Below are 14,058 nucleotides of genomic sequence, written 5' to 3' on the forward strand. Positions count from 1 at the left end.
AGACTGGAGGAACAGCACCTCATCTTCCGACTAGGCACTTTACAGCCTTCCGGGCTGAATATTGAATTCAACAACTTTAGATCTTAAACTCCCCCTCCCCCCATCCCCACCCCGTTTCTTCCCCCTCCCTTTTGTTTGTTTTTTCAATAATTTATATAGATTCTTCTTTTCCCACCTATTTCCATTATTTTTAAATCTACAACTAATACCTTGTTAGTCTTTCCACCCCACCCCGACTAGAGCTGTACCTTAAGTATCCTGCCATCCATTCTTAATTAGCACTTTTCTTAGATAATATCACCACCTTCAACACCTCTTTGATCCTTTTGTCTGTGACATCTTTTGATTATCTGCTCCTATCACTGCTTGCTTGTCCCCACAACCACCCCACCCTCAACTTCTCTCTCCCTCCGCCCCCCACCTTAAACCAGCTTATATTTCACCTCTCTCCTAACTATACTTCAGTTCTGTTGAAGGGTCATGAGGACTCGAAACATCAGCTCTTTTCTTCTCCACCGATGCTGCCAGACCTGCTGAGTTTTTCCAGGTAATTCTGTTTTTGTTTTGGATTTCCAGCATCTGCAGTAGCTTTTTGTTTTTAGAAGTACAAACTGTATTCAGTTTGTGGTCATGTAAAAAGTTAAAGGAGGGATATCTTTTCTGATTTAGAGTAATTGCCTACTAAATAATGTTTAGTCAATAACAAAAACAGAAAATGCTGGAAAAACTCAGTAGGTCTAATAGCATCTGTGGAGAGAAAAACAGTTAACGTTTCAAGTCTCTGAAGAAGAGTCATACGGACTCTGTTTCTCTCTCCACAGATGCTGTCAGACCTGCTGAGTTTTTCCAGTATTTTCTAATTTTGTTTCAGATTTCCAGCATCCACAATATTTTGCTTTTATCTTAATGTTTAGTCAATGTTGCTTTTAGTATAAGCCTTAAGGTTTGAAATCTTGTTGTGCAATTTGTTCAATTCTTTCATGGGATGTGGGCCTTGTTGGCAAGGCCAGCATTTGTTGCCCATCCTTAATTGCTCTAGAACCAAGTAGCTTGCTAATGTGCTCAAGCACACTGCTGTGGGGTCTGGAGTCACATGTAGGCCAGGCCAGGTAAGGACGGCAGATTTCATTCCCTAAAGGACATTAGTGAACCAGATGGGTTTTTACAACAATCGGTGATAGTTTCACGGTCACCATTACTGAGACGAGCGTATATTCCAGATTTATTTTTATTTTTCCAGCTTCCATGGTGGAATTTGAACCCATATCCCCAGACCCCTAGCCTGGACCTCTGAATTACTAATCCAAAAACAATACCACCTCGTCACCATCTCCCCAATGGATAGATGTGCCCTACTTTTACTTCTCTTATCCACTCTGTTACATTCCCCATGACCAGATCCAATAACAAATCCTTCCTTGTTTGGGCATCTTGCATATTGGGTTAGAAAAGAGTCCTGTACACATTGGAGGGCCTCCATTCCCTTATCCTCTTTACCTGTCTTTTCTGGCAATTAACATCAAGGTAGTTGAACGCCTCTTGATTATTATTCTATCGTTTTACTCATTTACCCAATTTGTCTGCATGTTTCTCCCTCCTCCTCCCTTCCTTATTATGCACTCTGTAGTCTACAACCCTATTAGTTGTGATTGATACTTTATTAGCTTTTATCTCTATCTACATGAATACTTTCTGTCATATTGTGTTATTTTTTCTACTGTTGTTATGTTATCTCCAGTAAATACAGTTACTATAACTTTCCATTGTTCCTCTTTATCACATTGAGATAGGTTATACCTGCAATGTTTATTTCCCGGGCTTGATTTTCTGTAGCCATGTCTCAGTAATCCCACCCATTTCTGATTCCGCACAATGTATATTTCGTCCAGTTCTCCTGTTTAATTATGGACTCTGTGAGCATTGCTGTACAGACAGTTTAAGTCATTATAGCAGGTTCTCTGACATTATTTTTAAAAATTATTTGACACTCCTGTTCTATACCTCTATTTATTCCCTGGCCAATTATGTCCTCCCTCCTTTCGTAACCTCCCAATTTACCTATTCCACTAGGGCACTGGTCCCACTCCATTTCAGGAGGAACTCATCCCTTCTGTCCCAGTATTGGCAGCAGTGCCCCACATTTACATTTGGCATGTGCATCCTTCTTTGGAGATCTGATGAGCATAAATACCCAGAATGTGTCTGGAGTATTTTCGAAAGAATGTTCAGTGAGCTATAGTTTGTGTTCCCCCTGTGAGTGGTCAGTGAGATGTAGTTGGTGTTCCCCCTGTGAGTGGTCAGTGAGCTGTAGTTTGTGTTCCCCCTGTGGGTGGTCAGTGAGCTGTAGTTGGTGTTCCCCCTGTGAGTGGTCAGTGAGCTGTAGTTTGTGTTCCCCTTGTGAGTGGTCAGTGAGCTGTAGTTGGTGTTCCCCCTGTGAGTGGTCAGTGAGTTGTAGTTTATGATCCCCCTTTGAGTGGTCAGTGAGCTGTAATTTGTGTTCCCCCCTGTGAGTGGACAGTGAGCTGTAGGTTGCGAAGCCCCTTTGAGTGAACAGTGAGCTGTAGTTTGTGTTCCCCCTGTGAGTGGTCAGTGAGCTGTAGTTTGTGTTCCCCCTGTGAGTGGTCAGTGAGCTGTAGTTTGTGTTCCCCCTGTGAGTGGTCAGTGAGCTGTAGTTTGTGATCACCCTGTGAGTGATCAGTGAGCTGTAGTTTGTGTTCCCCCTGTGAGTGGTCAGTGAGCTGTAGCTGGTGTTCCCCCTGTGAGTGGTCAGTGAGCTGTAGTTTGTGTTCCCCCTGTGAGTGGTCAGTGAGCTGTAGTTGGTGTTCCCCCTGTGAGTGGTCAGTGAGTTGTAGTTTGTGATCCCCCTTTGAGTGGTCAGTGAGCTGTAATTAGTGTTCCCCCCTGTGAGTAGTCAGTGAGCTGTAGTTTGTGTTCCCCCTGTGAGTGGTCAGTGAGCTGTAGTTTGTGTTCCCCCTGTGAGTGGTCAGTGAGCTGTAGTTTGTGTTCCCCATGTGAGTGGTCAGTGAGCTGTAGTTTGTGTTCACCCTGTGAGTGGTCAGTAAGCTGTAGTTTGTGTCCCCCTGTGAGTGGTCAGTTAGCTGTGGTTTGTGTTCCCCCTGTGAGTGGTCAGTGAGCTGTAGCTTGTGTTCCCCATGTGAGTGGTCAGTGAGCTGTAGTCTGTGTTCCTCCTGTGAGTGGTCAGTGAGCTGTAGCTTGTGTTCAGTCTGTGAGTGGTCAGTGAGCTGAAGTTCGTAATCCCCCTGTGAGTGGTCAATGAGCTGTAGTTGGTGTTCCCCATGTGAGTGGTCAGTGAGCTGTAGTTGGTGTCCCCACTGTGAGTGGTCAGTGAGCTGTAGTATGTGTTGCCCCTGTGAGTGGTCAGTGAGCTGTAGTATGTGTTGCCCCAGTGAGTGGTCAGTGAGCTGTAGTTTGTGTTGCCCCTGTGAGTGGTCAGTGAGCTGTAGTTTGTGTTGCCCCTGTGAGTGGTCAGTGAGCTGTAGTTTGTGTTGCCCCTGTGAGCGGTCAGTGAGCTGTAGTTTGTATTCCCCCTGTGAGTGGTCAGTGAGCTGTAGCCTGTGTTCCTCTGTGAGTGGTCAGTGAGCTGTAGTTTGTGTTCCACCTGTGAGTGGTCAGTAAACTGTAATTTGTGATCCCCCTGTGAGTGGTCAGTGAGCTGTAGCTTCTGTTCCCCCTGTGAGTGGTCAGTGAGCTGTAGTTTGTGTTCCCCCTGCGAGTGGTCAGTGAGCTGTAGCTTGTGATCCCCCTGTGAGTGGTCAGTGAGCTGTAGTTGGTGTTCCCTATGTGAGTGGTCAGTGAGTTGTAGTTTGTGATCCCCCTTTGAGTGGTCAGTGAGCTGTAATTTGGGTTCCCCCCTGTGAGTGGACAGTGAGCTGTAGTTTGTGAGCCCCCTGTGAGTGGTCAGTGAGCTGTAGTTTGTGTTCCCCCTGTGAGTGGTCAGTGAGCTGTGTGAGTGGTCAGTGAGCTGTAGTTGGTGTTCACCCTGTGAGTGGTCAGTGAGCTGTAGTTTGTGTTCCCCCTGTGAGTGGTCAGTGAGCTGTAGTTGGTGTTCCCCCTGTGAGTGGTCAGTGAGTTGTAGTTTGTGATCTCCCTGTGAGTGTCAGTGAGCTGTAGATGGTGTTGCCCCTGTGAGTGGTCAGTGAACTGTGGTATGTGTTCCCCCTGTGAGTGGTCAGTGAGCTGTAGTTTGTGTTCCCCCTGTGAGTGGTCAGTGAGCTGTAGTTTGTGTTGCCCCTGTGAGTGGTCAGTGAGCTTAGTTTGTGTTCACCCTGTGAGTGGTCAGTGAACTGTAGTTTGTGTTGCCCCTGTGAGTGGTCAGTGAGCTGTAGTTTGCGATCACCCTGTGAGTGGTCAGTGAGCTGTAGTTTGTGTTCCCCCTGTGAATGGTCAGTGAGCTGTAGTTTGTGATCACCCTGTGAGTGGTCAGTGAACTGTAGTTGGGGTTGCCCCTGTGAGTGGTCAGTGAACTGTGGTATGTGTTGCCCCTGTGAGTGGTCAGTGAGCTGTAGTTTGTGTTGCCCCTGTGAGTGGTCAGTGAGCTGTAGTTTGTGTTGCCCCTGTGAGTGGTCAGTGAGCTCTAGTTTGTGTTCCCCCTGTGAGTGGTCAGTGAGCTGTAGTTTGTGATCACCCTGTGAGTGGTCAGTGAGCTGTAGTTTGTGATCACCCTGTGAGTGGTCAGTGAGCTGTAGTTTGTGATCACCCTGTGAGTGGTCAGTGAGCTGTAGTTTGTGTTGCCCCTGTGAGTGGTCAGCGAGCTGTAGTTTATGTTTCCCCTGTGAGTGGTCAGTGAGCTGTAGTTTGTGTTCCCCCTTTGAGTGGTCAGTGAGCTTTAGTTGGTGTCCCGCCTGCGAGTGGTCAGTGAGCTGTGGTTTGTGTTCCCTCTGTCAGTGGTCAGTCAGCTGTAGTTGGTGTTGCCCCTGTGAGTGGTCAGTGAGCTGTAGTATGTGTTGCCCCTGTGAGTGGTCAGTGAGTTGTAGTTCGTACTCCCCCTGTGAGTGGTCAGTGAGATGTAGTTTGTGTTCCCCATGTGAGTGGTCAGTGAGCTGTAGTTTGTGTTCCCCATGTGAGTGGTCAGTGAGCTGTAGTTTGTGTTCCACCTGTGAGTGGTCAGTAAATTTTAATTTGTAATCCCCCCTGTGAGTGGTCAGTGAGCTGTAGCTTGTATTCCCCCTATGAGTGGTCAGTGAGCTCTAGTTTGTGTTCCCCTTGTGAGTGGTCAGGGAGCAGTAGCTTGTGTTCCCCCTGTGAGTGGTCAGTGAGCTGTAGCTTGTGTTCCCCGTATGAGTGGTCAGTGAGCTCTAGTTTGTGTTCCCCCTGTGAGTGGTCAGGGAGCTGTGGTTTGTGTTCCCCTTCTGAGTGGTCAGTGAGCTGTTTGTTTGTGTTGCCCCTGTGAGAGGTCAGTGAGCTGTAGTTTGTGTTACCCCTGTGAGTGGTCAGTGAGCTGTAGTTTGTGTCCCCCTGTGAGTTGTCAGTTAGCTGTGGTCTGTGTTCCCCCTGCGAGTGGTCAGTGAGCTGTGGATTCTGTTCCCTCTGTGAGTGGTCAGTGAGCTGTGGTTTGTGTTCCCTCTGTCAGTGGTCAGTGAGCTGTAGTTGGTGTTGCCTCTGTGAGTGGTCATTGAGCTGTAGTTTGTGTTGCCCCTGTGAGTGGTCAGTGAGCTGTGGTTTGTGTTCCCTCTGTCAGTGGTCAGTGAGCTGTAGTTGGTGTTGCCCCTGTGAGTGGTCAGTGAGCTGTGGTTTGTGTTCCTCCTGTGAGTGGTCAGTGAGATGTAGTTTGCGTTCCACCTGTGAGTGGTCAGTGAGCTGTAGTTCATAATCCCGCTGTCAGTGGTCAGTGAGATGTAGTTTGTGTTCTCCTGTGAGTGGTCAGTGAGCTGTAGTTTCTGTTCCCACTGTGAGTGGTCAGGGAGCTGTAGGTTGTTTTCCCTTTGTGAGTGGTGAGTGAGCTGTAGTCTGTGTTCCCCCTGTGAGTGGTCAGTGAGCTGTAGTTTGTGTTCCCCCTGTGAGTGGTCAGTGAGCTGTAGTTTGTGTTCCCCCTGTGAGTGGTCAGTGAGCTGTGGTTTGTGTTCCCCCTGTGAGTGGTCAGTGACCTGTAACTTGTGTTCCCCCTGTGAGTGGTCAGTGAGCTGCAGTTTGTGTTCCCCCTGTGAATGGTCAGTGAGCTGTAGTTCGTAATCCCCCTGTGAGTAGTCAGTGAGATGTAGTTTGTGTTCCCCTGTGAGTGGTCAGTGAGCTATAGGTTGTGTTCCCCCTGTGATTGGTCACTGAGCTGGAGTTTGTGTTCCCTTTGTGAGTGGTCAGTGAGCTGTAGTTTGTGTTCCCCCTGTGAGTGGTCAGTAAGCTGTCGTTTGTGTTCCCCCTCTGAATGGTCATTGAGATGTAGTTTGTGTTCCCCCTGTGAGTGGTCATTTAGCTGTAGTTTGTGTTCCCCCTGTGAGTGGTCAATGAGCTGTAGTTTGTGTTCCCCCTGTGAGTGGTCAGTGACCTGTCTTTCCCCTGTGAGTGGTCAGCGAGCTGTGTTACCCCTGTGAATGGTGAGTGAGCTGTAGTTTGTGTTCCCCCTTTGTGTGGTCAGTGAGCTGTAGTTTGTGTTCCCCCTGTGAGTGGTCAGTGAGCTGTAGTTTGTGTTCCCCTTGTGAATGGTAAGTGAGCTGTAGTTCGTAATCCCCCTATGAGGGGTCAGTGAGCTGCAGTTTGTGTAGCCGCTGTGACTGGTCAGTAAGCTGTAATTTGTGATCCCCCCTGTGAGTGGTCAGTGAGCTGTAGCTTGTGTACCCCTTTGAGTGGTCAGTGAGCTGTAGTTTGTGTTCCTCCTGTGAGTGATCAGTGAGCTGTAGTTTGTGTTCCCCCTGTGAGTGGTCAGTGACCTGTCGTTTGTGTTCCCCCTGTGAGTGGTCAGTGAGATGTAGTTTGTGTTCCCCCTGTGAGTGGTCAGTGAGCTGTGGTTTGTGTTCCCCCTGTGAGTGGTCAATGAGCTGTAGTATGTGATCCCCCTGTGAGTGGTCATTCAGCTGTAGTTTGTGTTCCCCCTGTGAGTGGTCAATGAGCTGTGGTTTGTGTTCCCCTGTGAGTGGTCAATGAGCTGTAGTTTGTGATCCCCCTGTGAGTGGTCATTCAGCTGTAGTTTGTGTTCCCCCTGTGAGTGGTCAGCGAGCTGTGTTCCCCCTGTGAGTGGTCAGTGACCTGTGTTTCCCCTGTCAGTGGTCAGCAAGCTGTGTTCCCCCTGTGAGTGGTCAGTGAGCTGTGTGAGTGGTCAGTGAGCTGTAGTTTGTGTTCCCCCTGTGAGTGGTCAGTGAGCTGTAGTTGGTGTTCCCCCTGTGAGTGGTCAGCGAGCTGTGTTCCCCCTGTGAGTGGTCATTGACCTGTTTTTCCCCTGAGATTGCTCAGCGAGCTGTGTTCCACCTGTGAGTGGTCAGTGAGCTTTAATTGGTGTTCCCCCTGTGAGTGGTCAGTGAGCTGTAGTTTGTGTTCCCCCTGTGAGTGGCCAGTGAGCTGTAGTTTGTGTTCCCCCTGTGAGTGGTCAATGAGCTGTAGTTTGTGTTCCCACTGTGAGCGGTCAGTGAGCTGTGGTTTGTGTTCCCCCTGTGAGTGGTCAGTGATCTGTAGTTGTTGTTTCCCCTGTCAGTGGTCAGTGAGCTGTGTGAGTGGTCAGTGAGCTGTGTGAGTGGACAGTGGGCTTTGTGAGTGGTCAGTGAGCTGAGTGAGTGGTCGGTGAGTTGTGTGAGTGGTCAGTGAGATGGGTGAGTGTTCAGTTAGCTGTGTGAGTGGTCAGTGGGCTGTGGGAGTGGTCAGTGAGCTGTGTGAGTGGTCAGTGAGCTGTAGTTTGTGTTCCCCCTGTGAGTGGTCAGTGGGCTGTGGTTTGTGTTCCCCTTCTGAGTGGTAAGTGAGCTCTAGTTTGTGTTCCCCCTGTGAGTGGTCAATGAGCAGTAGTTTGTGTTGCCCCTGTGAGTGGTCAGTGAGCTGTGGTTTGTGTTCCCCCTGTGAGTGGTCAGTGAGCTGTGGTTTGTGTTCCCCCCTGTGAGTGGTCAGTGAGCTGTTTGTTTGTGTTGCCCCTGTGTGTGGTCAGTGAGCTGTACCTGGTGTTCACCCTGGGAGTGGTCAGTGAGCTGTGGTTTGTGTTCCCCCAGTAAGTGGTCAGTGAGCTGTGGATTGTGTTCCCCCTGTGAGTGGTCAGTGAGCTGTAGTTTGTTTTCCCCCTGTGAGTGGTCAGTGAGCTGTAGCTTGTGTTCCCTCTGTGAGTGGTCAGTGAGCTGTAGTTTGTGTTCCCCCTGTGAGTGGTCAATGAGCTGTGGTTTGTGTTCCCCTGTGAGTGGTCAGTGAGCTGTAGTTTGTGTTCCCCCTGTGAGTGGTCAGTGAACTGTAGCTTGTGTTCCCCCTGTGAATGGTAAGTGAGCTGTAGTTCGTAATCCCCCTGTGAGTGGTCAGTGAGCTGTAGTTTGTGTTCCCACTGTGAGTGGTCATTGAGCTGTAGTTTGTGTTCCCCCTGTTAGTGGTCAGTGAGCTGCAGATGGTATTCCCCATGTGAGTGGTCAGTGAGCTGTAGTTCGTAATCCCCCCGTGAGGGATCAGTGATATGTAGTTTGTGTTCCCCCTGTGAATGGTCAGTGAGCTGTAGTTCGTAATCCCCCTGTGAGGGGTCAGTGAGCCGTAGTTTGTGTAGCCCCTGTGACTGGTCAGTAAGCTGTAATTTGTGATCCCCCCTGTGAGTGGTCAGTGAGCTGTAGTTTGTGTTCCCCCTGTGAGTGGTCAGTGAACTGTGCTTTGTGTTCCCCCTGTGAGTGGTCAATGAGCTGTAGTTTGTGTTCCCCCTGTGAGTGGTCAGTGAGCTGTAGTTTGTGTTCCCCCTGTGAGTGGTCTGTGAGCTGTGGATTGTGTTCCCCCTGTGAGTGGTCAGTGAGCTGTGGATTGTGTTCCCCCTGTGAGTGGTCAGTGAGCTGTAGTACATAATCCCGCTGTCAGTGGTCAGTGAGATGTAGTTTGTGGTCTCCTGTGAGTGGTCAGTGAGCTGTAGTTTCTGTTCCCACTGTGAGTGGTCAGGGAGCTGTAGGTTGTTTTCCCTTTGTGAGTGGTGAGTGAGCTGTAGTCTGTGTTCCCCCTGTGAATGGTGAGTTTGCTGTAGTTTGTGTTCCCCCTTTGTGTGGTCAGTGAGCTGTAGTTTGTGTTCCCCCTGTGAGTGGTCAGTGAGCTGTAGTTTGTGTTCCCCCTGTGAATGGTAAGTGAGCTGTAGTTCGTAATCCCCCTGTGAGTGGTCAGTGAGCTGTGGATTGTGTTCCCCTGTGAGTGGTCAATGAGCTGTAGTTTGTGATCCCCCTGTGAGTGGTCATTCAGCTGTAGTTTGTGTTCCCCCTGTGAGTGGTCAGCGAGCTGTGTTCCCCCTGTGAGTGGTCAGTGACCTGTGTTTCCCCTGTCAGTGGTCAGCAAGCTGTGTTCCCCCTGTGAGTGGTCAGTGAGCTGTGTGAGTGGTCAGTGAGCTGTAGTTTGTGTTCCCCCTGTGAGTGGTCAGTGAGCTGTAGTTGGTGTTCCCCCTGTGAGTGGTCAGCGAGCTGTGTTCCCCCTGTGAGTGGTCATTGACCTGTTTTTCCCCTGAGATTGCTCAGCGAGCTGTGTTCCACCTGTGAGTGGTCAGTGAGCTTTAATTGGTGTTCCCCCTGTGAGTGGTCAGTGAGCTGTAGTTTGTGTTCCCCCTGTGAGTGGCCAGTGAGCTGTAGTTTGTGTTCCCCCTGTGAGTGGTCAATGAGCTGTAGTTTGTGTTCCCACTGTGAGCGGTCAGTGAGCTGTGGTTTGTGTTCCCCCTGTGAGTGGTCAGTGATCTGTAGTTGTTGTTTCCCCTGTCAGTGGTCAGTGAGCTGTGTGAGTGGTCAGTGAGCTGTGTGAGTGGACAGTGGGCTTTGTGAGTGGTCAGTGAGCTGAGTGAGTGGTCGGTGAGTTGTGTGAGTGGTCAGTGAGATGGGTGAGTGTTCAGTTAGCTGTGTGAGTGGTCAGTGGGCTGTGGGAGTGGTCAGTGAGCTGTGTGAGTGGTCAGTGAGCTGTAGTTTGTGTTCCCCCTGTGAGTGGTCAGTGGGCTGTGGTTTGTGTTCCCCTTCTGAGTGGTAAGTGAGCTCTAGTTTGTGTTCCCCCTGTGAGTGGTCAATGAGCAGTAGTTTGTGTTGCCCCTGTGAGTGGTCAGTGAGCTGTGGTTTGTGTTCCCCCTGTGAGTGGTCAGTGAGCTGTGGTTTGTGTTCCCCCCTGTGAGTGGTCAGTGAGCTGTTTGTTTGTGTTGCCCCTGTGTGTGGTCAGTGAGCTGTACCTGGTGTTCACCCTGGGAGTGGTCAGTGAGCTGTGGTTTGTGTTCCCCCAGTAAGTGGTCAGTGAGCTGTGGATTGTGTTCCCCCTGTGAGTGGTCAGTGAGCTGTAGTTTGTTTTCCCCCTGTGAGTGGTCAGTGAGCTGTAGCTTGTGTTCCCTCTGTGAGTGGTCAGTGAGCTGTAGTTTGTGTTCCCCCTGTGAGTGGTCAATGAGCTGTGGTTTGTGTTCCCCTGTGAGTGGTCAGTGAGCTGTAGTTTGTGTTCCCCCTGTGAGTGGTCAGTGAACTGTAGCTTGTGTTCCCCCTGTGAATGGTAAGTGAGCTGTAGTTCGTAATCCCCCTGTGAGTGGTCAGTGAGCTGTAGTTTGTGTTCCCACTGTGAGTGGTCATTGAGCTGTAGTTTGTGTTCCCCCTGTTAGTGGTCAGTGAGCTGCAGATGGTATTCCCCATGTGAGTGGTCAGTGAGCTGTAGTTCGTAATCCCCCCGTGAGGGATCAGTGATATGTAGTTTGTGTTCCCCCTGTGAATGGTCAGTGAGCTGTAGTTCGTAATCCCCCTGTGAGGGGTCAGTGAGCCGTAGTTTGTGTAGCCCCTGTGACTGGTCAGTAAGCTGTAATTTGTGTTCCCCCTGTGAATGGTCAGTGAGCTGTAGTTCGTAATCCCCCTGTGAGGGGTCAGTGAGCCGTAGTTTGTGTAGCCCCTGTGACTGGTCAGTAAGCTGTAATTTGTGATCCCCCCTGTGAGTGATCAGTGAGCTGTAGTTTGTGTTCCCCCTGTGAGTGGTCAGTGAACTGTGCTTTGTGTTCCCCCTGTGAGTGGTCAATGAGCTGTAGTTTGTGTTCCCCCTGTGAGTGGTCAGTGAGCTGTAGTTTGTGTTCCCCCTGTGAGTGGTCTGTGAGCTGTGGATTGTGTTCCCCCTGTGAGTGGTCAGTGAGCTGTGGATTGTGTTCCCCCTGTGAGTGGTCAGTGAGCTGTAGTACATAATCCCGCTGTCAGTGGTCAGTGAGATGTAGTTTGTGGTCTCCTGTGAGTGGTCAGTGAGCTGTAGTTTCTGTTCCCACTGTGAGTGGTCAGGGAGCTGTAGGTTGTTTTCCCTTTGTGAGTGGTGAGTGAGCTGTAGTCTGTGTTCCCCCTGTGAATGGTGAGTTTGCTGTAGTTTGTGTTCCCCCTTTGTGTGGTCAGTGAGCTGTAGTTTGTGTTCCCCCTGTGAGTGGTCAGTGAGCTGTAGTTTGTGTTCCCCCTGTGAATGGTAAGTGAGCTGTAGTTCGTAATCCCCCTGTGAGTGGTCAGTGAGCTGTGGATTGTGTTCCCCCTGTGAATGGTCAGTGAGCTGTAGTTTGTGTTCCCCCTGTGAGTGGTCAGTGAGCTGTAGTTTGTGTTCCCCTTGTGAATGGCAAGTGAGCTGTAGTTCGTAATCCCCCTATGAGGGGTCAGTGAGCTGTAGTTTGTGTAGCCGCTGTGACTGGTCAGTAAGCTGTAATTTGTGATCCCCCCTGTGAGTGGTCAGTGAGCTGTAGCTTGTGTACCCCCTGTGAGTTGTCAGTGAGCTGTAGTTTGTGTTCCCCCTGTGAGTGGTCATTCAGCTGTAGTTTGTGTTCCCCCTGTGAGTGGTCAGTGAGCTGTTATTTGTGTTTCCCCTGTGAGTGGTCAGCGAGCTGTGTGAGTGGTCAGTGAGCTGTAGTATCTGTTCCCCCTGTGAGTGGTCATTCATCTGTAGTTTGTGTTCCCCCTGTGAGTGGTCAGTGAGCTGTAGTTGGTGTTCCGCCTGTGAGTGGTCAGCGAGCTGTGTTGCCCCTGTGAGTGTTCAGTGACCTGTGTTTATCCTGTGAGTGGTCAGCGAGCTGTGTTCCCCCTGTGAGTGGTCAAGGGAACGTGTGAGTGGTCAGTGAGCTGTAGTTTGTGTTCCCCCTGTGAGTGGTCAATGAGCTGTAGTTTGTGTTCCCTCTGTGAATGGTCAGTGAGCTGTAGTTCGTAGTCCCCCTGTGAGTGGTCAATGATCTGTAGTTTGTGTTCCCCCTGTGAGTGGTCAGTGAGCTGTAGTTTGTGTTTCCCCTGTGAGTGGTCAGTGAGCTGTAGTTCGTAATCCCCCTGTGAGTGGTCAGTGAGCTATAGTTTGTGTTCCCCCTGTGAGTGGTCAATGAGCTGTAGTTTGTGATCCCCCTGTGAGTTGTCAGTGAGCTGTAGTTTGTGTTCCCCCTGTGAGTGGTCAATGAGCTGTAGTTTGTGTTCCACCTGTGAATGGTCAGTGAGCTGAAGTTTGTAATCCCCCTGTGAGTGGTCAGTGAGCTGTAGTTTGTGTTCCCCCTGTGAGTGGTCAGTGAGCTGTAGTTTGTGTTGCCCCTGTGAGTGGTCAGTGAGCTGTAGTTTGTGTTCCCCAAGTGAGTGGTCAGTGAGCTGTAGTATGTGTTCCCCCTGTGAGTGGTCAGTGAGCTGTAGTTTGTGTTCCCCCTGTGAGTGGTCTGTGAGCTGTGGATTGTGTTCCCCCTGTGAGTGGTCAGTGAGCTGTGGATTGTGTTCCCCCTGTGAGTGGTCAGTGAGCTGTAGTTCATAATCCCGCTGTCAGTGGTCTGTGAGATGTAGTTTGTGTTCTCCTGTGAGTGGTCATTGAGCTGTAGATTCTGTTCCCACTGTGAGTGGTCAGGGAGCTGTAGGTTGTTTTCCCTTTGTGAGTGGTGAGTGAGCTGCAGTCTGTGTTCCCCCTGTGAGTGGTCAGTGAGCTGTAGTTTGTGTTCCCCCTGTGAGTGGTCAGTGAGCTGTAGTTTGTGTTCCCCCTGTGAGTGGTCAGTGAGCTGTAGTTTGTTTTCCCCCTGTGAGTGGTCAGTGAGCTGTGGTTTGTGTTCCCCCTGTGAGTGGTCAGTGAGCTGTAGTTTGTGTTCCCCCTGTGAGTGGTCAGTGAGCTGTGGTTTGTGTTCCCCCTGTGAGTGGTCAGTGAGCTGTAACTTGTGTTCCCCTGTGAGTGGTCAGTGAGCTGCAGTTTGTGTTCCCCCTGTGAATGGTCAGTGAGCTGTAGTTCGTACTCCCCCTGTGAGTAGTCAGTGAGATGTAGTTTGTGTTCCCCTGTGAGTGGTCAGTGAGCTATAGGTTGTGTTCCCCCTGTGATTGGTCACTGAGCTGGAGTTTGTGTTCCCTCTGTGAGTGGTCAGTGAGCTGTAGTTTGTGCTCCCCCTGTGAGTGGTCAGTAAGCTGTAGTTTGTGTTCCCCCTCTGAATGGTCATTGAGATGTAGTTTGTGTTCCTCCTGTGAGTGGTCATTTAGCTGTAGTTTGTGTTCCCCCTGTGAGTGGTCAATGAGCTGTAGTTTGGGTTCCCCCTGTGAGTGGTCAGTGACCTGTCTTTCCCCTGTGAGTGGTCAGCGAGCTGTGTTCCCCCTGTGAATGGACAGTGAGCTGTAGTTTGTGTTCCCCCTGTGAGTGGTCAGTGAGCTGTAGTTTGTGTTCCCCCTGTGAGTGGTCAGTGAGCTGTAGTTTGTGTTCCCCCTGTGAGTGGTCAGTGAGCTGTAGTTCGTAATCACCCTGTGAGGGGTCAGTGAGCTGTAGTTTGTGTAGCCGCTGTGACTGGTCAGTAAGCTGTAATTTGTGATCCCCCCTGTGGGTGGTCAGTGAGCTGTAGCTTGTGTTCCCCCTCTGAGTGGTCAGTGACCTGTGGTTTGTGTTCCCCCTGTCAGTGGTCAGTGAGCTGTAATTTGTGTTCCCCCTGTGAGTGATCAGTGAGCTGTAGTTTGTGTTCCCCCTGTGAGTGGTCAGTGAGCTGTGGTTTGTGTTCCC

This window comes from Cetorhinus maximus, chromosome 17, assembly GCF_964194155.1.
Source record: "Cetorhinus maximus chromosome 17, sCetMax3.hap1.1, whole genome shotgun sequence".
In the NCBI taxonomy this organism is placed as follows: Eukaryota; Metazoa; Chordata; class Chondrichthyes; order Lamniformes; family Cetorhinidae; genus Cetorhinus; species Cetorhinus maximus.